The sequence below is a fragment of the Pelophylax lessonae genome (assembly GCF_965119305.1).
Source record: "Pelophylax lessonae genome assembly, chromosome: 8".
Lineage (NCBI taxonomy): Eukaryota > Metazoa > Chordata > Amphibia > Anura > Ranidae > Pelophylax > Pelophylax lessonae.
In genome coordinates, this window is record NC_138775.1 from 119167346 (window position 1) to 119194123 (window position 26778).

General features: G+C 46.0%; 1 protein-coding gene across 1 annotated transcript in view; it reads left to right on the plus strand.

Moving 5' to 3' along the window:
* Positions 1 to 26778, plus strand: part of IPPK (inositol-pentakisphosphate 2-kinase) — a 957415-nt gene that overhangs the window by 903796 nt on the left and 26841 nt on the right. The window lies entirely within an intron of this gene.

The window sequence follows — 26778 nt, forward strand, 5'->3', positions numbered from 1 at the left end:
AGTCTGGAACTAAAGTGCCGGAAAGGTGCTCAAAATATTCCACATAGGTGCCAAAGTGCTCTTAAGGAAGAAACCCTTATGGGGATGCACTCACCAGACCTGGGATATAAACAAGCCTTAAATTGTAACAATATTCCCTGGATGGATGGGTCCAGCACAGCCTCCAGGTACCTCTGTTCCAGCTCCTCAGCTAATAGTTTTATTATATTTTATTGAATAAAAACACCCTATGGGCTTCACTATGTTTGGCTCCTTCCCCTTCTTTTTAATACATGATTGAGGAGAGAGCGTAGAGGAGCTGGAACAGAGGTACCTGGAGGCTGTGCTGGACCCATCCATCCAGGGAATATTGTAACAGTTTTAGGCTTGTTTATATCCAAGGTCTGATGAGTGCATCCCCATAAGGGTTTCTTCCTTGAGAGCACTTTGGCACCGATGTGGAATATTTTGAGCACCTTTCCAGCACTTTAGTTCCAGTCAAGGGAACCATTTACTTTGGACTGCACTACTATCCAGTAATCTTTGCACCATTTGCATTGTTTGCACCATGGACATTTTATGAATGCACTTTACTTATATATGCACTTTATTGTTTATGAATTTTGTACTTATCAGATATATAACACTCTGAAGAGCGACCCACACCTCCAACATTGAATTTGACTTTTTGAAATGTCATACACTTATCACTGTGGTTCTTAACTCACGTTTCAAGTTGACTTCAAGTCATGTCATTTATGCCAACCATCACATTGCTATTGTGCTTCACTACATAGTGGGAGTTCTGATATCTGCACTGGACTGTCTATTAAATGTGGATGTGTGTTTGAACTTCCATTCATTATACTCCTTGATTGGAATACCTGACATCAGTGGAATATACTGTTTTTCCATTCACCCATAGTCAGTCTCAGAATCTCTTTTTGGTTGGACTGTGTATTTACACCAGCAAATGTTTCATTAGGTGTGTCCTCTTACTATGCTGATTAATTGGATCAGCTCATGTTGCTTTATCTGAAATACAGCACTGTGAAGAGCGATCCACACTTACAATACTGAATCAGATTTTTTGAAATGTGATACACTTACTGTGGTTTTCAGATTGATTCCAAGTCATGCAATTAATGCTAACTATCACATTGCTATTGTGTTTCACAGCATAGCGGGAGTTTTGATATTTGCATATTCTACAGCTGTGAGTGACATATCCCCTGTATTTATTCACCTTCACTGTCATTGGGATGTTCTTTTAATCATGTTAATGTCATGTCTTGTGATTTGTGTTTGCAGATATGTGTGACAATATGTTATTAATTTTACATTTTTGAATAAAGTATTTCTTTTTACCCTTCACACTGCGTGGGTATCACCTTATCTTGTGAATGGTTACTCCCATTCCATTTTGTTTTTGATGGTTCTACTCCCATAGGTTCCCCACGCACTCCTTTTGGGGTGAGTCGGTGAAGGACGACCCCCACTGACCAGTTTTTTGACTGGGACCCTTTTTGCGTTTACAGGAGTAGACTAGGCAGGGAAAACTTTCACTCGACACGCCTATAGGGGCTGTCCCTCACAACATAAACCCAGACACACTGTGCTCTCAAATCAGTTTCTTGCTGCCTAGTTAAGGAGTAGGACCTAGGTTTCCTGCTGGGACTCCGGTCTCAGTTTTTATATAAAGTTTTAAGAATGTATACGTTTATTTATCTTTACTCACTATCGCTAGCTAGTGTCAGGGGTGAACTACAAGCGACAGCCGTGCTGAGGTTTTGCACTGGATAATCTAGATCCTTACGGTCTCCCAGCCTGGCCAACGAGCGTGAGCAGGTTGGGGTCTGCCCAGGTTGTGGCGTCGCCACGACGGAGCCCCGGTGGATGGGGACGAGCCTGCGAGCGGATGCCTCGCCGGGACCCATCAACCTGGAACGCCCTGAGTCACAGCGTACCTCTTTTGGCTGGCAGCACCCCCACTCAGGGTGGGAGATCCGAGCTGCTTCAGAGTGGAGCCCACCCGGTCCATGGTATGGTGAGTGATGCAATGCCCCCTGTGTCCCTGAAACAGACCTCTGAGGGGAAGATGTGGGCCCACTCCTGGGGATAACAGGGCTGTGTTTCTCTGAAAGATCCCCTAGGCCTATCAGGACAGGCCCTGCCCTCCCTGCTCCCACTGGGGGCGCTATAGTCATCGTCTGACGCCTGGGGGGGTTTAATAAATGTTACCTTGTCCTGGGGGGCCCCTTTAGGTGGATTCCCGCCGTGGCCTCATGCCTGGGTCCTGACCGAATGGCAGCGCTAGCGGCCGCCATTTTAAGTGTGTGCTTAGGCTCTCACTGTGAAAGGGCAGCGGCCATTTTCCCTAAGCTTCCTATACTTTACCATTGGCACGATTTTATTGCAGCCTGAGGCTACACAGGCAGTGTGCGGCCTCTAGTGGTGATATGTCACTTCCTGTCAGACGTTTTCATGCTGGAGATTACACTACAGAGCAGCTACTTTTCAGAGGTGATAAAGTAAGGGGTTTTGTTCCTTTGGGTATTCCTCGGCACACTTTTGCTCCTGCCACCCTTTAAGGGGGGCTCCAGGTGCAGCGCGTTACAGCGGTGCGGACCGCGATTTGAAGGGGCAGTGCACTCTTTTTTTTCTAAAACTTGCAAAATGGAGTCCCAAGGTAAAAATCCCCTCTTACTTTATTAGTGCGCATACCGGACTATCCGGATCGAAGTTTCTCATGTGTCTGTCTGCAGCTTTGAAAAATCTGGCGTCAAAGGTGGACTTTGTGATAAAACGAGTCGCTACCCAGACATGGCCACTGCCTTCTCAGGTCCTCTGATTCAGAGCCTGATATGGTCGCCACGAACGATCCCATCCCTGAGGGATCCCTGTCCTCGCAGTCAGATGGTCAGGAGGATATGTCCTCCTCGGCTGTAGCGCGGGAACGCACTAAGGTGGAAGCACTGATTTTCAGTAAGGGAAACATTGAAAATGGATGATGAGCCCACACAGTCAGGACAGCGGGTAGTTTTTGGCTCCCGCATAAGCCCAGAAGTTGGGTCAGGTGTTCCCTTGTCCCGAAGACTTTTGCGATCTGGTGAATAAGCAATGGTGCAATTAGCACATGCTAGTGGTGCAAAAGTGCTTTAACCACTTGCCTACATTGCACTTTCACCCCCTTCCTGCCCAGACTGATTTTCAGCTTTCAGCGCTCTCACATTTTGAATGACAATTACTCAGTCATGCAACACTGTACCCATAAAAAATTTGTGTCCTTTTTTCCACACAAATAGAGCTTTCTTTTGAGGGTATTTAATCACTACTGGGTTTTTTATTTTTTGTGCTATAAATAAAAAAAGACTGAAAATATTGTGAAAAAACGCATTTTTCTTTGTTTCTGTCATAAAATCTAGCAAATGAGTAATTTTTCTTCACAAATTTTGGCCAAAATTTATACTACTACTTATCTTTGGTAAAAATAACCCAAATAAGTATATATTATTTGGTCTTTGTGAAAGTTAGAGTCCACAAGCTATGGTGCTATTCATTGAAAATTGATCACACTTGATCACACCTGATGTACTGAAGGCCTATCTCATTTCTTGAGACACTAAAAAGTCAGGAAAGTACAAATACCCCCCAAATTACCCCTTTTTTGAAAGTAGACATTCCAAGGTATTTAATAAGGGGCATGGTGAGTTTTTTGAAGTTGTAATTTTTTCCCACAACTCTTTGCAAAATGAAGATTTTTTTTTTTTTTTTTTTTTTTTACAAATTGACGTATTAACAGGTTATTTCTCTCACACAGCATATGTATACTTGCAACTACAACCCAAAACACATTCTACTACTCCTCCTGAGTATGGCGATACCACATGTGTGAGACTTTTTCACAGCCTGGCCACATACAGAGGCCTAACATCCAAGTAGCACCGTCCGGCATTCTAGGAGCACAAATTACACATATAATTTCCTGACAACCTATCGCACTTTTGAAGGCCCTGGAGCACAAGGACAATGGAAAACCCCATAAAATGACCCCATTTTGGAAAGAAAACAGCCCAACGTATAATTTTTGAACTTGTCATTTTTTTTCCACAAGTTTTTGGAAACTGTGGAAAGAAAATGAAAACACTTTTTTTACACAAAGCTGTCCATTTATGCAATATTTCTAACACATAGCATGTACATAGCAAAATTGCACCCCAAAATACATTCTGCTATTCCTCCCGAGTATGGCGATACCACATGTGTAACACTTTTACACAGCCTAGCCACATACAGACACCTAACATCCAAGTAGCCCTTTTCACAAAGTTGTCCATTTATTCACTTTAAGACTGGGCCTATTTTTGACACTTGGTGTTTACAAGCTAAAATAATTTTTTTTGCTAGAAAACTACTTAGAACCCCCAAACATTATATATGTTTTTTAGCAGAGACCCTAGAGAATAAAATGGAGATCGTTGCAATATTTTTTTATCACACCATATTTGCGCAGCAGACTTCCAAATGCAATTTTTTTGAAAAAAATTCACTTTTTTGAACTAAAAAATAAGAAAACAGTAAATTTACCCCAATTTTTTTCCATAATGTGAAAGATAATGTTAAGCCGAGTAATTAGATACCCAACATGTCATGCTTCAAAATTGCGCATGCTCACAGATTGGCGCCAAACATTGCTACTTAAAAATCCCCATAGGCAACATTTTAAAAATTTCTGCTCAAATTATTGCTCTCGCTCTAACGATCGCGGAGATACCTTACATGTATGGTTTGAACACCGTTTACATATGTGGGCAGGACTTGCGTATGCGTTTGCTTCTGCACGCGAGCTAACGGGGACAGGGGGCTTTAATTTTTTATTTTTTTCCTATTTATTTTATTTATTATTTTTTTATTTTTACACAGTTTAAAAAAAAAAATGTTTTGATCATTTTTATTCCTATTACAAGGAATGTAAACATCCCTTGTAATAGAAATAGGCATGACAGGTCCTCTTTATTGTGAGATCTGGGGTCAAAAAGACCGCACACCTCACAACTACACTAAAAAAGAAAAAAAAAATTGTTGAAAAAGGAAAGAAAAAAAAAACCGGCCCTTTAAACCGGTTGCTAGGCAACGACTTTTGACGTAGCTCCGGTCCGCCATCTTGCCCTCACTCGACTTCCTGTCTCTAAGGATCCGGGACCGGATAGTTTTCCCTGCTGCCGGTGGATCCGGTAAGCTGGGAAAACGTCTGGGACGCGCGGTGGGAGGGGGGGGGGCACCTCTTCCCCTGCACCATAAGGGTAATTTTGCGGCGAATCCGCCACTGGGACCATCCTTATCTGAAAGCCGACCGCCCGCTGTTTAAAAAAATACCGGGGTTATGGCAGCTATCTGCTGCCATAACCCCAGTATTTAGCTTTTAATGGCCGACGCATATAGTCGTTAGGCGGTCGGTAAATGGTTGCATGTATATGGCAAACAGGTAACGATGACTGATGGGGTGACGATGACTGATGGGGTGACAGGTGACGATGACTGATGGGGTGACAGGTGACGATGACTGATGGGGTGACAGGTGACGATGACTGATGGGGTGACAGGTGACAATGACTGATGGGGTGACAGGTGACAATGACTGATGGGGTGACAGGTGACAATGACTGATGGGGTGACAGGTGACAATGATTGATGAGGTGACAGATGACGATTATTGATGGGGTGACAGATGACAATCACTGATGGGGTGACAAGTGACGATGATTGATAGGGTGACAGATGACGATGACTGATGGGGTGACAGGTGGCGATGACTGATGGGGTGACAGGTGACGGTGATTGATGGGGTGACAGGTGACGGGCGATGGTCACCGATGGGTGACGGGCGATGGTGCACGGCGGTACTGATGGCAGTCTCTGGTGACCAGTGAACTTTAGGCTACGTTCACATGTGAGCGTAGCGATCGCGGGCAGAATCACTGCAATTCTGCCCGCGATCCAGAAATCATTGCAAATCGCGGGACGCCTGTGCGTTGCCCGTGATTTGCAATAGCACCCCAAATGCTGTGCGATGTTGCAGCGATTTCCGCCTGCTGAATTGCGGTAACATCGCGCAAACAACGCATGACGCCCCAAAGAAACTCTTGTACCTTTTTTGGGCGTCATGCGATGTTTGCGCAATGTTACCGCGATTCGGCAGGCGGAAATGGCGGCAACATCGCACAGCGTTTGGGGTGCTATTGCAAACCACGGGCAACGCACAGGCGTCCCGCGATTTGCAATGATTTCCGGATCGCGGGCAGAATCGCTGTGATTCTGCCTGCGATCGCTGCTACGCTCACATGTAAACGTTATGGGTGTCAATTTCTGGGCACTGATGAGGTGACTGTTGGGTGACAGGTGCAATTGGGGGGGGGGGGGGGGCTGAGGACTGTGTGGGGACCTTTATTAGTTTGATTTTACTTTTACAGGTGTGCAGAGTAGTAACTCACTGTTTCTGGCTCTGCTCTCCTCACACTGGAAACTGTGTGAGGGGAGAAGAGCTAGTAACAGTGAGTTACTGCTCTGTGTTTACATTTTGTGATCGGCTGTGAATGGATTCACAGCCGATCACATAGTAAACAGTCACTGTCAGTGACTGTTTACTACTGCCGGTGACAGCTGTGTTCCTACGGAACACAGCGCCACCGACATGACCGCGCTGCGCGCTCCCGATCGCGCATGCGCGGTCATCTTGTGGGCTCCTCCATTGTGATCCGCTGTGTCATTGGAACACAGCCGATCACGTGGGAAACAGCCATGCCCATTGGCTGTTTCCCCCCTGCCGGTGACGGGGGGTGTCCCGGGGACACGCCGACACCGGCAGTGCAGGGCGGCGCGCACACGATCGCGCGCCTGCCCTGCTTAAAGTGCCGCCGTCATATGACGGCGGCCCAGAACAATGGTCGCACCGCTCCGCCGTAATATGACGGTGGGCGGGCGGCAACTGGTTAAACGCCGTTATCCCTTTGCTGACTCAGTCTCAAATAAGGTGGATCACTCTGTTTTCAGAACAAATCTACTGTGGTACCTGTGGAGGTCTCACCGGCGTTTACGGACCCAGTGGACTGATGGGTGGAATCCCTTTCCCGCCACCTGCATTTGCTGGTGGGCTCGATACTTAAACCTGTATTCGCGTCTGTCCTGATTTCACAGATGGTTACAGAATGGGTTGCAGTGCTTAGGGGTAACTTGACCGGCCGCTGAGCCAGTTCCCCTGGCTCTGATGAGCTCACAGCCCAGATGGCATAGGGCCTGGTGTATCAGAGTGCTGCTGCCCTGGACGCGGCTCCCCTGGTTGCCAGAGTGTCAGCAGTGGGGATTGCCATACGCCGCATGGTGTGGCTGCAGAGATGATTGGCGGACCATGCTTCTAAGAAGGCCTTAACTGATCTCCCTATTTTGGGTGAACGCCTCTTTGGGGACTCCTTGGATGAGTTAATCAAGGGCCTAACGCGGGTAAGAGTTCTCTGCTACCCCAATCCTCAAAGGCAAGGCACCTTGCAGTAAGAGAAGACCCTCTTTCACGGCTCACAGGCGTTTTTTTTTTGTGCCGCGAGGGCACGAGCAAATGGTAAACTATGCAGAGCCTCTGGAGGAAACAGGAAGGCTTGGTCGGGTAAGCCCAAGACCAGCTGGTCCGGTTCGGCGGACAAATCCTCCCCTACATGAAGGGGCATCCTCACCCGATTCTGGGTGGGGGGACGTCTGCGTTACTTTCAGGAACAAGCAGACAGGTTCATTCCATCAAATCTCTGTCTGTCTCTGGATCGATTGAAGGATCTCAGGAAGACAGTGCAGACTCTCCTTGCACAGAGAGTGATTGTTCTGATTCCTCTGCAGGAACGATTTTGAGGTTTTTATTCAAACCTGTTCACAGTGCCCAGAAAGGAGGGCAAGGTGGGTCCAATTCTGAACCGCAAATGCAGAAGTTCGGATTGAATCCATTTGGTCGGTGGTAGCATCTTTACATCAAGGGGACTTTCTGGCCTCCATAGCTGTAAATGATGCGTATCTGCACATACCTATTTACGAGGGTGGAGGAGTACTTTCAATTTGTGGCATTGCCCTTTGGTCTAGCTTCCACTCCCAGGGTATTCACCAAGGTTTTGGCCCCGGTGCTGGCTTTGCTACGCAGAAAGGGCGGTCCATTTGCTCAATTTCACGCAAGGCCTCTACAAACAGAGATTCTTGTCAAGTGGGACAAGGACCCACAGTCCTTGGACAGAATGATATGTCTAAGCCGTCTCACAAGGTCGGGGCTCTCTTGGTGGCTTCTGTCGCCCGCTCTGAGCCAGGGCCGGTCCTTTCTGCCGCTGTTGGGGAAGGTGGTCGGGCTGGTGTGGAGTACTGGACACACTTTGTGTCCAGGAACGTGGTCGCCGGAGGAATCATCCTTACCGATAAATGTCCGGGAGCTAAGAGCGATCAAACTCTGCCTGCTCCATTGGACGCCTCGGCTGCACGGCTTTTTGGTTCGGGTACAATCCGACAATGCCACGGCTGTGGCCTACATCAATCATCAGGAGGGGCACCAAGAGTGTCCGGGCGGCCAGAGAAGTGGCCGGGATCCTGATTTGGGCCGAGGCACATGTTTCTGCTATCTCCGCTGTTCACATTCCAGGTGTGGAGAATTGGAAGGCGGATTACCGGAGTCATCAAGTTCTTGATCAAGGGGAATGGTCCCTGCATCCGGATGTTTTTCGTCTCCTGTGTGCCCAATGGGGAACTCCGGAGGTGGATCTGTTTGCGTCTCGTCTGAACAAAAAGGTAGAGCAGTTTGTGATTCTGGTGGCCCCAGACTGGCCTCGCCGGTCTTGGTACGCAGACCTGGAAAAGATGGTCGTCGAGCTTCTCTGGCGGCTGCCTCTGAGAGAGGATCTGCTGTCTCAAGGGGCGATCTTCCATCCTGCTTTACGGTCGCTGGCTTTAATGCCGTGGCTGTTGAAGGCCAGGTTTTAAGAGACAGAGGCTTCTCTGATTCTGTGATTCCTACTATTGATCGACCGATATCATTTTTTTACCGACGATACCGATACTTTGGTCATCGGATATCGGTATCGCTCGATATTGGCCGATATTTTTGGACATTAAATTTTTTTTTTTTAATGTCTACAGGTACTCTTGTAGAGGGATCTGGGGGTCTAAAAGACCCCAAACCCCTCCTCTGCACTTAAAAGCATTCAAATCGCCAAGTTTGGCTGTTTTGAATGCTGTAAGTTTTTTGAATTTGGCACCGCCATTACCCAGAAGTGATGTCATTTCATGACATCACTTCCGGGTACTCGGCGGCGCCAAATTCAAACAAATGGAGACCCGGTCAGACGGCGGCGGTGAAGGTAGGATTCCCGGGTCTGCCGGTGGGACAGGAGACCCGAGCGAGCCGGGGAGGAAGGGGGGGCGTCCCCTCCCGCTCCTTGGAATGACAGCCTCTAAGCCACATCGGTTGTCATTACATCGGCTATGGACACCAGTAGCGGGGTGATGCCTCTAGCTGCAGGCATCACTCCGGTACAGCACTTTCCCGAAATATCGGCAATATCGGTAAATCAAAAGGCCGATTCCGATATATCGGGTAAAGTTCATATCGGCCCCCGATATATCGGTTTTGCCGATAATCGATCGATCACTAATTCCTACCTTGTTGAGAGCTAGGAAGGCTACTTCCAGGAAGATTTATCATCGTACTTGGAAGTTGTATATTGCCTTGTGTGAGTCACAAGAGTTGCATCCTCGCTCGTTTTCGGTGGCGAGGGTCTTAGCCTTCTTGCAGAAGGGAGTTGAGCAACGCTTGGCTTTAGGTACGATTAAAGGTCAGGTGTCGGCCTTAGCCATTTACTTCCAACATCCCCTGGCGTCTAATTCCTTGATCCGCACCTTTTATTTAAGGGGTGTGTCATCTGTCTCCGCCAAGGAGATCCCCTTTGCCACCGTGGGATCTGAATTTGGTGTTGTCTATTCTTCAATGGCCCCGTTTGAAAATATTAGGGAGATATCTCTGCCTTTGTTGTCTCATAAGGTTGCCTTTTTGGTGGCTATTACTTCTGTTCGCAGAGTGTCTGAGTTGGCGGCTCTGTCCTGCCGTTCACCTTATTCGTTCGTTCATGGGGATAAGGTTGTTCTACGACCTAATCTGTCTATCCACCTCAATGAAGATATTGATTTGCCTTTGCTCTGTGCTATGCCCAAGCATCCAAGGGATTTGCTTTGCATTCGCTGGATGTGGTTGGGGCGATCAGGGTTTACCTGTCAGCCACGGAGTGTTTTCTGACATGTGATTCCTTGTTTGTCCTTCCTGAGGGATCTCGTAAGGGTTCGGCTGCGTCTGCTGCACCCATTTCAAAATGGATCAGGCAGACTATTGTTAAGGCCTATTCATTAAGGGGTCAGGTTCCTCCTTTCCCTGTGAGGGCGCCATCAGCCTTCTGTTGCTTAGGTGTGTAAAGTGGCGACTTCTTCGTCAGTGCACACTTTTACCAAATTCTACAAGGTTGATTTGTTGGCATCCTCCAATGCTTCCTTTGGCCGCAAGTTTTTGCAGGCTGCTGTTTAACAAAGAGACTTAGTTTTCTCTTTATGGGCGTGAATTTTTTTTTTTTTGTCGCCCTGTTGGCTACGTTTTAGCCTTGGATGTACTTTAACAGTTGGTTGCTTTTTCCCACCCCTCATGCCTACACTGCTTTGGGACGTCCCAATAGCAAAGAAGCTTTGATAGCTGCGTCTGTCAAAGAAGGATAGAGAAAATTTGATTTTTTTAAGAACTTACCGTAAAATCCTTTTCTTTGAGTCCTTTGACAGACGCAGCTCTCGCCCCTCTAAAATGGGGTTGGTTCGGTCTTCTTTCACTGCTTGCTATGAAACTGATTGGAGAGCACAGTGTGTCTGAGGTTATGTCGTGAGGGATAGCCCCTATAGGCTTGTCGAGTGAAAAGTTTTCACTGCCTAGTCTACTCCTGTAGATGGCGCATAACCCAATAGTGAAGAAGCATTGAGAGCTGCATCTGTCAAAGGACTCAGAGAAAAGGATTTTACGGTAAGTTCTTACAAAAATCCAATTGTTTTACTTTTTCTTTATTATTTTTGTTCCTGTGTTAACTACAATCAACTTTTCCTGTGAGAACTACAAACAGCCGGACTGGGGCAATGCACTGGATATTCTAGATCCTTCCCAGTCTGGCCTGCGAGCACGGCCCAACTACTAGCTCTGAGCTAAGTTGGCTGAGACATAGTCCCAATTGATGGGGGCTGACCGGCTAATGAAACACCTCGCAAGGACAGCAGTCATGACCAGAGTTGCAGCGTACCTCAGGCCGCAGCACCCCCATTCCAAGATGGTGCGGTGGACTGCTGGGAGTGGCGCCAGCCTGGGGACCGTGGTATGGTGAGAAGTGTCCCCCCTCCTTTCCTGCGGAATTGTTGGGGTGGTCACGGCCCCGTGTCCTTCCTCCCCCTTGTGCTTCCCCCTCCTCCTTGCGGGGTTCCCCCTTAAATTTGGATGCCCTCACGTGTCCCCTTACCCCTGGCCCCTGTTTGGGGGCATGGGTGAAATTGGGTAGGGGGGCTACATGGTGCTGGGCTGGAGGAGCGGTGGGTGATGCCGCTGTCCCTGGTTAGGGGTGTATGTACCTGGGTGCTAATGGGGGGTCCCTAGGGGGTCTTCTCCTGGGGTCTGTAATTTTTTTCCCTGGGGTCCAGTGCGGTCCGGGGTCCCGTGCAGTGCCGCCTGGTACCGCCATTTTTCCGTGGTCTCTGTGATTCCCGGTTCGGCGGCCATGTTTCTGTAGTTCAGCGATTAAAACAAGAAATTAATCAGCGCTAGATCACATGGAGTTAAAAAAAGCAGGTAAACACTGGGATAGGTCAAACCTAACAAAACCTATAACATAGACAAAAAACTAGCAGTAGTCCAGCGCTTTAAATATGATGACAATATGCATAAATTTGAAAGTCCATAAAGTCCACAGCAAGGAGATGCCTTCAGTGCAGGAAAAGGTGAGTGATATGCACCACTATACAGAGTGAAACCTTCCCCCATAGAATATCAAAGCCTTTCACCTCCAGCAATCGACCACTAGGGGTCACTACGCCATGAAATACAACTGCAGACACCAAAACTCTTGCTAGGATCTTGACCTGCGATCGACTCGATATGGGCATGTCATCCAGGAAACAAAAGTAGGAAGAATCTAATGCTCTCTGTCTTATAACAATTTATTAAGAGAAGCAATTAATAAAACTTACAAACGCGGCACAGTGCTCAAAGCAGGCATGGTCAGACTGACGCAATTCACATTGGGCGGCCGGGTGTGACGTCAGACTCCTCCCCCGTACGCGTTACGTCAGTGGGCGTGACTTAGTTCAGCGGCCATGTTTTTGGTTTCCCCATAGACTTGCATTGGTGGCCATTTTTCTATAGTCGGAGACAGTGCTGAGGCTGTGGGGGCCTTTAATGTCAGGTCAGTGTTTCCTGTTCCTCTTTCCAGCAGTGTGGCAGATAATTTTGGCGCTTTCCAGCTCAGGTGGTGAGTCTCTAGGGGTACGCTATCCTTCCTTGCTGTATACAGCGCCGTGGGTGCGCTGCTTCTTGTAGTGCCACAGGGGGGAGGGGCCTCTCGTTTTTATTTATTTTTTTTTACTTTTTTTCTTTTCTGAGCAGCAGCTCTGCTTAACCCCTTATGGTAATGGAGCCTGGGGAGCTTGTTTCACCACCTGATCCACTCCTGGAAGCTGCAGGACCCTCTGGCTCTCAGTCTGCCCTGGCAGCCATGATTGCAGCCCTGCAGTCACTAGTAGCCAAAGTAGATATGTCCTTACAAAGGAGACCTGGCAAGAAGCGCCCCCCACCTTCACCTGTATCCTCTGCTTCCTCAGGTTCTGAGGTGGATTTGGCTACCCCGGACGAGAGTCAGCCCACTGGGTCTACGTCCACGCACGCTGAGTGCTCTAATAGTGAGGATGAGGAGTCCTCTGCAGCCGTGCATCAGGGTGGAGGCCCTGATTGTATCAGTGCAGGAAACTTTAAAGTTGGAGGACTCACCTACTGCTGAGTCGGCGACGCCGGTGCAATTTGGCACCTGCAAATCTGCCAAAGTGAATAAGGTTTTTCCCTTTCCTGCCTATTTTGACAAGATTGTCACTAGTCAGTGGGGTCCCGCAAAATGCATTGTTGGAATACCGAAGCATTTGGCTAGAAGATATCCCTTTGAGGAGTCTCTTCTGAAGAAACTGATGGTTCCGCCGTTGGTGGACCCTCAGGTTTCCAGGCTGCATAAGACCACTCTTTTGCCTTGGGAAGATTCCCCTTCTTTTAAGGATCCCATTGACGAAAGAGCGGAGGCTCTGGTCTGGTACCTTTTCACTGTGGCTGAATGGGTTAAGATTTTGCACCAGGATCTGGAGGGGAGTCAACATCCTTCTGAGCTGGCGGATCAGTTGATCCAAGGGTTACAGTATGTTTGTGATGCATCCCTGGATGCGGTCCCCTGGCCGGCAGGGTTTCTGTGACAGTGGTGATCCTTTGCCACATGATCTGGTTGAAGTACTGGTCAGCTGACCAGGCTTCTAAAAAGGTACTGACTGATCTTCTCTTTGTAGGTCACCGTTTGTTTGGTGCCTCTATAGAGGAGATCATTAAGGGCCTTACAGGAGGCAAGAGTACTTTGCTTCCACAGGCTGCTAAGGGCAAGGAACCTTGCCATAAGAGGGGTCTCTTCTTTTCGGCTCACAATCAACCCTTTCATCCGTCTGAATCGCAGAAAAAGGTTTTGAGATCCACCTGCAACTTTGCAGGAGGTTCCAAGATACCCTGGAATGGTAAGTCCAAAGCGGGCTCATCTGGTTATGCAGACAAGCCTTCCCCAGCCTGAAGGGGCACCCTCACCTGCATCTGGGGTGGGGGGACGTCTTCGTCTTTTTCTGGATACGTGGACCTTGCTCATTCAGGACAAATGGGTCCACAAACTGATTTGGTTTGATTACAAGATTGAGTTTCGGTCCTTGCCTCTGGCAAGGATCTTTCTTTCCAACTTACGCCTGTCTCCAGAGCAGAGCCTCTAAGGAGCAGTGCAGGACCTGTTAGCACAAGGAGTTTTTGTGCTGGTTCCAGAGTCGGAACGTTTCCAAGGTTTGTTTTCAAATCTGTTTATAGTCTAGGAAGGAAGGCAAGGTTTGTCTAATCTTGGATCTCAAGGCTCTGAACCACTTTGTGCAGGTTCAGAAATTTCGGATGAAGTCGATCTGCACAGTAGTAGCTTTCATTCGTTTTGCCGTGGGCGAGGAGCACTTTCAATTTGTGGCATTACCCTTTGGTCTCGCTTCAGCTCCTCGAGGGTTCACAATGGTTTTGGCTCCAGTGTTGGCCTTGTTACGGCAGAAGGGGATCGCAGTACTGGGTTACCTGGATGATCTGCTTCTGCATGCAGAGTCGCCGACTTGGAGGTTACGGTGCTAACTCTGCAGGAGTTCGGGTAGACACTGAATTTTCAGAAATTGGCACTGTCTCCGTCCACAAAGCTGAACTACTTTGGTCTGATGCTGGATTCAGCATCAGCCCGGGTGTTTCTTCCTCAGACAAAACTACTGAAGCTACAGGAGGCTGTTCGGTTCCTGTTGTCCAACCACAGATCGTCTCTCAGGACTTGCATGCAAGTACAGGGACTGATGGTCTCCACCTTCGAGGCGGTGCCGTTTGCGCAGTTCCACACCAGACCTTTGCAAAGGGAGATTTTAATCAAATGAAACAAGGATCCGCTGTCATTGGACAATCTGATTCTGTTGATTGAGGGTTTGAGGGAGTCTCTCCTATGGTGGCTCTGCTCCCCGGCCCTGCGTCTGGAAAAATCCTTTCTTCCCTGTATTGTACTGTAATCACCATGAATGCCAGTCTGTCCGGATGGGGAGGTGTCTTGGGAGTGTGTTCGGCCCAATGTGTCTGGACTCGGAAGGAGTCCAGGTTGCCGATTAACATCCTGGAAATTCAGGATGATTTTCTATCTCGCAGTAGACGGATCGTCTGCAGGGGCGTCCTGTGCAGATACAATCAGACAATGCTTCGGCATATGTCAATCGAGGGGGTAGCCCGGGAAGCGGTCGGCATCTTGTCTTGAGGGGGGGGGCAGAACAATATATCCCGGCCCTCTCTGCTGTGCACAATCCAGGGGGTGGAGAATTAGCAAGCGGACTATCTAGCAAGCGGACTATCTCAGTTGGCAGACGTTGGTTTAAGGAGAAAGGTCTCTTCACCCTGAGGTATTTCATCAACTGTGTCTTTGGTGGGGGACCCCTGATGTGGACCTGCTGGCTTCCCGTCTCAACAGGAAGGTACAGAGGTTCGTGTCAGGGTCTCAGGATCCTCTGGTCGACGCCGCAGGCGCTCTGGTTGCCCCTCGGGGTCAGTATCGTCTTATTTACGCCTTTCCTCCAATTCAACTTATGTCCAAACTGCTACGCAGAATCGAGGTAGAAGGAATGCTAATCATTCTGGTGGCACCAGACTGGCCTCGCCAGTCCTGGTACGCAGGCCTGGTAAGGCTGAGGCTGGTAGCAGACGTCCCTTGGAAACTTCCTCTCAGGGAAGATCTGATCCCTGATTGCACTTCTGGTAGATGCCAAACTGCATCTCGTTGCTGTGTACCTGTACTATGCAATGACAATAAAGTTGTATCTATCTATCTATCTATCTATCTATCTATCTATCTATCTATCTATCTATCTATCTATCTTCTGTCTCAGGGACCAATCTTCCATCCTGCTTTACAGTCGCTGGCTTTAACGGCGTGGCTATTGAAAACCAGGTGCTGAAAGACAGAGGGCTGTCTGAGTCAGTTATTCCTAAACTGTTGAAGGCTAGGAAATCTACTTCCAGGAAGATTTATCATTGGGTTTGGAAGGCGTACATTACTTGGTGTGAGTGGCGGGGGGTTTCTCTCTGCTCCTTTTCTGTTTCTCGCCTGTTGGAGTTTCTACAATTGGGTGTAGATTAACGTTTGGCTCTGGGCACAATCAAGGGCCAGATTTCCGCCTTGGCTATTTTTTTCCAAAGGCCAGTGGCAGCAAAATCTTTGGTTCACACCTTTGTGCAGGGAGTTTGCCATCTGGCTCCTCCGGTGCGATTCCCTGGTACCTCCGTGGGATCTCAATTTGGTTCTGTCAGTGCTTCAAAGGCATCCCTTTAAAAATATTCGGGAAATTCCTCTGCTCACTCTGTTGCAGAAGGTGGCTTTCTTAGTAGCTATTGCTTCCGCACGTCACGTGTCGGACTTGGCTGCGTTGTCCTGTCGGTCATCTTACTTGGTGATTCATAGTGACAAAGTGGTGTTACGACCCTATCAGGCATTCCTAAGGTTGTCTGAGGGTTTCATTGGAATGAAGATATTGTGCTACTGTCCTTATGGCCTAAGCCTAACCATCCTAAGGAAATTGCCTTACATTCCTTAGATGTGGTAAGAGCGATTCGGGTTTACCTGGCGGTGACTGAACTAATTAGGAAATCCAAATCTTTGTTCTTTCGCATAGACCTCATAAGGGGCAGGTCGCATCTGCTGCGACCATTTCCTAGTGGATCAGGCAGACGTGGTGCAGGCCTACTCCATTAAGGGTCAGGTTCCTCCTTTCCCTGTTAAAGCGCATTCTGTGAGGGAGCTTAGTGCCTCATGGGCCTTCCCTCATCAGGCGTCAGTGGTTCAGGTGTGCAAGGCGGCTACTTGGTCCACTGTACACACATTCACAAAATTTTATAAAGTGGATGTACTTGCATCTTCGGATGCGGCGCTTGGGTGCAAAGTTTTGCAGGCTGCGGTTGCGGAGGCTTCCACTTTTTGTGGGTGAAATTTTTTTTCTGGTGGTGAGCTCCAGTTGTTCCTATGTTGAGCTCCTGTTGTTAACTGGTTGGCTATGTTTAGCCATGTTGGGAATTCTGTGTTTGCTGTGTTTTTTTCCCACCCCTCATGTTGCACTGCTTTGGAATATCCCAATGGTCTGAAGACTTTAGTGCATTCAAGGTGCATTCAAGCACTACAAAGAGTGTAATAAGAAATGTAAAGGCCAAATCAAGGCGGCTAAAATAGAACACGAGAGACATATAGCGTAAGAGAGTTAAAAGAACCCCAAGAAATTCTTTAAGTATATAAACAGCAAGAAAGCGAGGCCAGAACACATTGGCCCCATAAAAGACGACGAAGGAAATCTGGCCACAGAGGACAGAGAGAAGGCGAAAGTGTCAAATAATTTATTCTCTTCAGTCTTCACAAAAGAATCGGGGGGCTACACTAACCCAGCTTGGTATGCTAAACTAAATAATACACGTCAGGAAGTACCGCCATGGCTAACAGAAGACAGACTTAGAACTAAACTAGAGAAACTTAACATAAATAAATCACCGGGACCGGATGGCTTGCACCCGAGGGTTCTTAAAGAGCTCAGCAAGGTAATTGCCAGACCATTATTCTTGATCTTTAAGGATAGTCTACAGACGGGTATGGTGCCAGATGATTATAAAAAAGCCAACGTTGTACCAATATTTAAGAAAGGACCGAGATATATCCCGGGTAACTATAGGCCGGTCAGCCTAACATCAGTAGTCTGCAAGATTTTGGAGGGGATGTTAAGGGACCACATACAAGACTTTAGTAATGAAAACGGTATTATTAGTAGTAATCAGCATGGATTCATGAAAAATCGTTCTTGCCAAACCAATCTATTAACCTTCTACGATGAAGTGAGCTGCCACCTAGATAAAGGTAAGCCTGTGGATGTGGTGTATCTAGACTTTGCAAAGGCCTTTGACACCATTCCCCACAAGTGCTTACTGTACAAACTAAGGAATGTAGGTATGGACCATAGGGTGAGTACCTGGATAGAGAACTGGCTCCAGGGGAGAGTCCAGAGGGTGGTAATTAATGGGGAATACTCGGATTGGGCGTGTGTGGAAAGTGGGGTCCCCCAAGGTTCTGTCCTGGGACCAATCCTGTTTTATTTTATTCATAAATGATCTAGAGGAGGGGATATCTAGTACAATCTCAGTATTTGCGGATGATACTAAACTAAGCATGCCAATATCTTCTATGCAGGATGTGGAAACCTTACAAGCGGACCTAAACAAAATAATGGGGTGGGCAACTACATGGCAGATGAGGTTTAATGTTGAAAAATGTAAAGTAATGCACTTGGGCGTCAGAAACACGAAAGCAAGCTACTCACTAGGGGGGAAACCTCTGGGTGAATAGAAGATGGAAAAGGATCTGGGGGTCCTAGTGGACAACAGGCTTGGCAGTGGCATGCAATGCCAAGCCGCTGCAAGCAAAGCCAACAGAATACTGGCATGTATAAAAAGGGGATTCACTCCAGAAATAAAGAGATTATTCTCCCACTCTACAAGACTCTGGTCCGGCTGCATCTGGAGTATGCTGCCCAATTCTGGGCACCGGTCCTCAGGAAGGATGTGCTGGAACTGGAGAGAGTCCAGAGAAGGGCAACAAAAATAATTAGGGGAATGGAGGGCATCGGCTATGAGGAAAGACTACAAGCACTGAACTTATTCTCTCTGGAGAAGAGATGATTGAGGGGGGATATGATATCAATGTACAAATACTGTACTGGCGACCCTAGCATAAGGAACAAACTTTTTAGAGAAAGGGAATACAATAAGACACGTGGCCACTCACTAAAACCAGAGGAAAAACGGTTTAACCTTAAAATACGTAAGGGGTTCTCCACTGTCAGAGCAGTAAGGATGTGGAATTCGCTTCCACAGGCAGTCGTATCAGCAGGGAGCATCGATAGTTTCAAAAAGCTATTAGATGGGCACCTTAAAGACCACAACATACAGGGGTATACAATGTACGGTTAACAGCAAACACGCACATGCATCATGGGTTGAACTGGATGGACTGATGTCTTTTTTCAGCCTCACAAACTATGTAACTATATGTAACTATATGTAACTTTAAGCAGTGTCTGTCAGTGAAGGAAGGAGATAACTGGATTTTTGTCTTACCTTAAAATCCCTTTTTCTGAGGTTCACAGACAGACCCAGCATCCGTTCCTCTTTTGGGGTTCAGTTACTTGTTCTTCTGACACTGCTTGTTACAAACTGGAAGTCCCACAGCAGGAAGTGATAGTATACCCTCTGGGACGGCTCCAGGGGCGTAACCAAAAAGGTTTCCACCTAGTCCTACTCCTAGAGAGCAAGAGCATGAAGCTGTGTCTGTCAGTGAACCTCGGAGAAAAGGATTTTACAGTAAGACAAAAATCCAGTTTTAAACGATGCTTAAACCTTCCCTCAGAATGAACTCAAAAAAACATATCAATAAAACCAAGCTTTTTATTGCAAAGTTGTATTACAATTTTCTGGGGTACAGTTCCTTAAAAAAACATTAGTCGTAGTTGAAGCATAATCAGCTTACCAACCCCCAAAAAGCACCTTCCCAATACATCAATATAATTAACAGCATGCAGTATCAAAATTTGACTGAACAAACATATCAGTAAAGGGGTGCTGCTAAGCCAACGTGTTTCACAATCTTAGCTTCTTCAGGGGTCCGTGAGGCTCAACTGTGTATGGCTGAAAAATGAATCTCAATAAACAATGACTACTGGTAAATATAAACACAGTGTATAGCTGCAAGTATATAGAAGGTAAAAGATGGAAGAAATGTAGAGACGACAGCTAGAAATCTTGCCAGGGAACCCAGGAGGAGCAAATGCAACCCAGTCCAAAGTAAACATGGACCTGAATATGGAGAGTTATCCAGGGGAACTGAAGCCTAAAAAGCAGCCAGTAGCTCCTCAAACAATTCTAAATGTGGGGATTGCACCTCTTCAGACGCCAGTAAAAGAGTGATAGGCTATCATTCTAGTTGTCACTGAGAACTGTGCAGCATACTCATGATGCAGCCGGACCAGACTTTTGTAAAGTGATAGAATTATAGTTTTATCTTTTGAGCAAATACTCTTTTTTTAATGCATGCTAATATTCTGCTTGCTTTTCTTGCTGCACCTTGGCTTTGCATGCCATTGCAAAGCCTGCAATATACTAGGAGTCCCAGATTTTTCTCCATCCTGGATTCCCCAAAAAGGTTCTCCCCCTGGTATATAACTTGTGTTTATATTTTTAGCCCCAGTGCATTACTTTATATTTTTCAACATTAAACCTCATTTGCCATGCAGTTGCCCACTTCTTTATTTTATTGAGGTTGTCTTGTAAAATGTGTATATCCTGCTGTGAAGTTACAGCCCTGCCTTTATATTGTCAGCAAACACTGGGATTGATATTAATGTTAACCTCTATATCATTTATGAATAAATTAAACAGAATTTGACCCAAGACAGAGCCTTGGTGCAGCCCACTTTTTTATTACCACCCTTTAAACACATCCCTGTAACCAGTTACAGTGCCTTGAAAAAGTATTTATACCCCTTAGAATTTTCCAATACATTTTATTGGGATTTTATGTGATAAACCAACACAAAGTGGCACATAATTGTAAAGTGAAAGGAAAATTAAAAATGGTTTTCCAATTTGTTTACAAATAAGTATCTGAGAAGTGTGGCATGCATTTGTATTCAGCCCCCCTGAATACTTTGTAGAACCACCTTTGGCTGCAATTACAGCAGCAAGTCTTTTTGGGTATGTCTCTACCGGCTTTGCACATCTAGGGAGTGAATTTTTTGCCCATTCTTCTTTGAAAAATAGCTTAAACTCTATCAGATTGGATGGAGAACAGCAATTTACAAGTCTTGCCTCACATTCTCAATTGGATTTAGGTCTGGACTTTGGCTGGGCTATTCATATGGGCACATGAATATGCTTTGATCTAAACCAGGGGTCTTCAAACTATGGACCTCCAGTTCAGGAACTACAATTCCCATCAGGCCTAGTCATGTCTGTAAATGTCATAGTTTTACAATGCTTCATAGGATGTATAGTTCTGTATAGTTCTGCAACAGCTGGAGGGCCGTCGTTTGAAGACGCCTGATCTAAACCATTCCATTGTAGCTCTGGCTGTATATTTAGGGTCGTTGTCCTGCTGGAAGGTGAATCTCCGCCCCGGTCTCAAGTCTTTTGCAGACTCTAACCGGTTTTCTTCCAAGATTGCCCTGTATTTGGCTCCATCCATCTTCCCATCAACTCTGACCAGCTTCCCTGTCTCTGCTGAAGAAAAGCATCCCCACAACAAAATGCTGCCACCACCATGTTTTACAGTGGGGATGGTGTGTTCAGGTTTAGCTTTTAGGCCAAAAAGTTCAATGTTGGTCTCATCTGGCTGGAGCACCTTCTTCCATATGTTTTCTGTGTCCCCCACATAGCTTCTTGCAAACTGCACGCGGGACTTCTTATGGCTTTCTTTCAACAATGCCTTTCTTCTTGTCACTCTTCCATAAAGGCCAGATGTGTGGAGTGTATGACTAATAGTTGTCTAGTGGACAGATTCTCCCACCTTAGCTGTGGATTTCTGCAGCATAGGCCTCTGAATAATGCTCTCTTTGCCCAGTGTTCTGTCAAAATAGCCAACTCCTCAAAATCTCCAACCACAACTTCCCGTGACTCTCCAGCATCATTAATTGGATTTTTTTTTTCCAAAATTCGTTTATATTAGGTTTTAAGCATAGATACTGTACATATTATGCATAGCGTTTAGATTAAGTTACAGGAATTGCCTTGTTAATTGCAAGAAAGGATACATCAGATACAGCTTTATGGTAGTGGTTCAATTGTAGCAGTGCTGTAATAATAATGGTGCAAAAGATTTTTAAAGAACATCAACAATTACAACAATTACATTTTTACCCAAGATGACCACGGTTGCCAAGATCTCTCAAATTTTTGTATTGTGATACATTTTTCTCATATTCATATGTGAGCTTTATATATAAAACTACCTCAGACAAGTTAGAGGCCTCAATCTTTTTCCAGTGTCTGGTTATGACAGACCTGGATGCTAGCAATATGTGCTACTCGACGGACGTCAATTGAAAACTTTTCAATCTCCAGATTCATGAGCGCTAGAGCTGGATTGGGTGGAGTTAGAATACCCGTTACAGAAGAAATAAGGCCAAAAACTTGGTTCCAGAAGCTCGTAAGACTTTTGCAGGACCATAGGGTATGGTAAAGATTGCCTACTTGGCCACAATCACGCCGACATAAAGGGTGAGTGAGAAGGGTAGAATCTTTTAAGCGACATGGTTTAAGATACCACCTTGATGGTATAGTTTACATTGCTCCCAATGATTGGTGCAGTTTGAGTGTATTTAAATGCTTGGAGCCACTGCTGTGGTGTGAAGTTGATCTGTAAGTCGTCTTCCCATGTAAGCATAAGGCCAGATTTACAGAATGTGGTTTAGATTGGAGGGTGCTGTAGATGAGAGAGGTGCCTTTTACGCCTTGTAGGGGAGATATATAGAAGTTGTGAATTGAAGTAGGGATTTTTTACATTTGGGATTGGATATTTGCTTATTAATTTGGATATACGTATATATGAATAAAATTCAGAGGAGGGAATGTGGTATTGCTTCACTACGTCAGTGAAGGGTTTAGGATTGCCATCTACCAATATTTTGTCCATCCATTGGATATTACAATTGCACCACTTCTGAGTATAGAAGTATGGTATAAGGACTTCGAACTCTTTAAAGGGCATACAAAGTTGGTGCATTGTAGAGTCTTCTCCCGTTTGTGTCATCAGAGCTCTCCAAGCCAGAATTGAGGCTCGAACTGCGATGGGTAACTCATCCAGTTGGAGTGGTTTCCAGCAATCAGCCATAAGAAGTGTTGGAAGGTGTTGTATTTTTGTTAAGGCGGCTTCCACCTGAACCCAGCGTATATCAGTATAGCCTGAGAACCAGTGTTTAAGGTGTGTGATCTAAGTTGCTAGATAGTAATCTTTCAGTTGAATCATACCTCTCCAACCTTTTTGTGTTTAATCATGTGAGACCATGCACACCCTACTAGATATGATTTTTGAGGAGATTAAGCAGCGACGACGTTATGTAGTGAGATGGAAGGGGGACGGGCAGGGTACAAAAGATATATAAAATCTGCAGTAGAACCATCGTCTTAAACGCTGCTAGTCTGCCTAGCCATGACAGTTCTGTAAAAGCAGATTGTGACAGCTCTTTTTGGATCTTGAGTATTAAGAAATTGAGGTTGGCATCCACTAGTAAGGCAACTGTTGGGATTAACAGTATTCCTACATATGGTATTTCCTTAGATGTCCATAGGTATGGGAATTGAGTTTTTGAAATTAATCTTGGTGTGTTCTTGCACCCCCAGGTCCAAGATCAGTGATTTTAAGAAGTGTACTTTGTAGTAGGAGATAGCACTTTTATAAAAGAGGTCAAGATCTGGTGAACAAAAGTAAGTGATACAAGTGGGTTTGTGAGTGACAATATTACATCATCAGCAAATAGACTTATCCTATGGGATATGCCTCGAAGCCGAAATCCTGAAATATGGAGGTGTGCCTGGATTGTTTCTGCTAAAGGTTCCATCATAAGGTTAAAGATGGTTGGTGATAAGGGGCAGCCTTGGCGAGGGAGAAAGGTTTAGAGTATAGACCTGAGGTAAAGACCTGGGCCGATGGGTTGGAATACAATGCCAGAATTGCAGACAAAATAGGGCCTTGAGAACCAAATTTCTCCAGTACCAGCGCCATATATCTCCTGTATACCCTGTCAAACGCCTTCTCTGTGTCTACGGAGAGAAGCAGGGAAGGCGTCTTTGACAATTCTGCATAATGTATCACCCCCAATACTCTCCTAGTGGCATCTGATGCTTGTCTGCCCTCCATGAAGCCCATTTGGTCAGGTTGACTTAAAAATGGTATGACTTTTGACAAGCGTCTGGAGATCAGTTTAGCAGAAACTTTTATATCAGTGTTAAGTAAGGATATTGGTCGAAAATTGGCCGGGGAGTCAGCAGCTTTACCTGGTTTAAGTAGGGTAATTATGTGCGCTTGAAGCATCTCAGTTGGAAACGATGCACTAAAAGAGGATTCTTGAAACAGTTTGAGAAGATAGGGTGCTAGGTTATGTTTAAAGGTTTTGAGATATTCATTCGTAAAACCATCTGGGCCAGGAGACTTGTCGTTGGGTAGCGAATCTATGGTTTTGACTCTTCCGTAGTAAATGGAAAGTTTACGTGTGCCAATTGTGTATCCGAAAGGATATTCAGGAAAGAGTGTATGTCCAAGTCAGAAGGTTCTGGGGTTAAGCGATCTTTGTGTAGGTTGTAAAGGGCCCAATCATCTGCAAAAGCGGCTGCGATGTCTTGAGTTTTTAGGAGTTTCTGCTTAGTGAAAGGATGGTAGATGTGAGGAATTCTAGATTTAACCTTACGAGCCTTCAAACGGGTGGCTAAGAATCTTCCTGCTTTTTTGTGTTGCGAATAGTATTTTAGTCTAAGGGAATGCATGGATTTGTTGTGTTCGTGGACCAGTAGAGTACGCAATGGAATCTTGTGGATTAGGATTGGATTTGTTTCTTGTTTCTCTATGGTGGATTACTTGTAAGATTTTATTAATGGATGCTTGGTGTTGCCTTTTGGTTCTGGCTCTAGATTAAAAATCCCCTCGTGTAAGCCTTTTGGGCATTCCAAAGGGTAGTACCTGATGCTTCATTAGTATTATTAGTAAGGAAAAAAGAGTGATGGTGATTGCTTCGTGGTCTGACCAGTTGATGTCTTGAATTGTAGAAGAAAGAATGTGTTGTAGTAACCATTTGTCTGCCACAAAGATTTTAGCTCCTCTCTGTGCAACAAGCTGCCCAAAGAGGTTGAACAGCCTCCGCCCAGTGAGGAGGAATCGAGGCAGGGGTCTGGCACCACATTGAAATCCCCACAGATTGACACTTTACCTTTTATGTACTATGGATATTTTTGTTAATAGTTTACGGAGGAACATCAATTCATGGGTATTTGGGGCATATATGGATACCAGGGTAAGAAGCAGGTTATCAACAATGCAAATCAAGGCACTGTGTCGCGGATCGCCAGGAGGACACATCTCTTTCTTGACTGAAGCTGAGGAGAGAAAGACATGGGGCAAGTTCTGGTGTGTACAGGAAGGAGTTGCATCTCTGAAAATGTGTCTCTTGGATTGTGAGTATATCTGATTTATGGGCCTAGGCTTCCTTCCAGATGGATCTTCGCTTTGCCGGCTGGTTCAGCCCATGTTCATTAAGAGAGTAGACAGTCCCATTTGTAGAAGCTAATAAGAGTTAGACTACGTAGCTACATATGAAGCGAGGTAGAATTGGGTTGAGGTGTGTTGTTCATTTGCAAAGGCCATTTTCCTGCTGAGGGAGTCTTGGGTATCAGCAACATTTTGTTTTTTATTGGTTGAGCCAGATAGACTTTTTTCAACCTGACTAACTGTGTAACATACGTAGAATGGGAATTTCTCTAGCGCTTGGTCTGATGTAAAAACTGAGATGTCAGAACTTGAAGCTGAACGCAACAAAGGGTACACTGTAGGTTCCAAGGGAAACAACAAATCAACTCCCACAGTGGAGAGTAAAAAAAGAAGCCCTCGAGGGTTTCGGGCAGAATATACTGCAACACATGCAGGGGGATCAAGTACGGTGTTGTGTACATACGTACAGGACCAGGGATTGCATAGTAAATGATTTGATGTATGTTGAGGTCAGGAGACTTCCTATAGATGTTTTTGACGTCTTTGGGGGAGTTTTTGACCAGCCATATTTGACATTGGTTTTTGGCAGAGGACCCGTGGGCATGAGTGCTTGTGGGAGAATGTCTCAGCTCTTTAGCAGATTGATCCCTTCCTCTAAGGAATTTATTATTTCCGTGGTTCCTTTGCGTGTAATGCTTAAATTGGTGGGGTATTTCCATTTGTACTGGATGTCATGGTTACGCAGGGCCTTCGTAATTGAAAGGATATTGTTGCAGCACTAAATGCAAAAAGAACAAAGAAAGGGCGCACCGACCTAGCGCATTATCCTCAATAAAGGGCTTTATTTAAGTAACTTATAAAAATGGCTACTCACAGACGCAGATGAAAATAAAGCGTGTCAAGCTGGATTGCTCAAATGTCCGTGTTTAGTCCATATAGTCGTCCATGACCGATGAGATGACTGACGCGTTTCGAGGCTTAGCCTCTTCCTCAGAGCCACTGTGTCATGGCTGTCTCTTTGGTTTAAATAACGATGTAGTGAGGTAGCGACCCAGTCACTGCCCCCAGGTGGGAGTGTCCCTCCCCCGGGGGAGTGACTAGAGCACCACCCCACTCACTCATGTGACATCATTAGTAATATACCGTGGCATACATTGATCATGCAAGTGCAATACAAATGTTAAAACATATACGTGAAATTAAAAAACATATGCATAAAAACAGTGCAACAGGAAAAACAGTGCAACAATAAAAGATCAGGATAAAAACCACCATATGCAAATACTGAAGATAGATAACAATGCTTACTGAGTGCACTTGAAATCATTGTATAAGTTCCCTGGAATGACAGACCGCCCCGCTGCACACAGTATCCAGACTCCCGAGATACAGGAAATGACGTCGGCGGAAGTGATGACCGGTGGAACGCATGACGCAATAACCCGGAAGTTGCGTATCGGCGTGCGTTCCACGGAGCCGGTGATCGGTACAGTATGACCGATCGGCTCCACCTTCTACCAATACTTGTGTCTAATTGGTTTCATGAAGTCGGCGAGCGGCCGATCGGCATCTTACCCCCCCTCTCTGACCTGTCCAGTGGGGATCCTCCCGGCCTTTCCCCCTCCCTCCTCCCCCC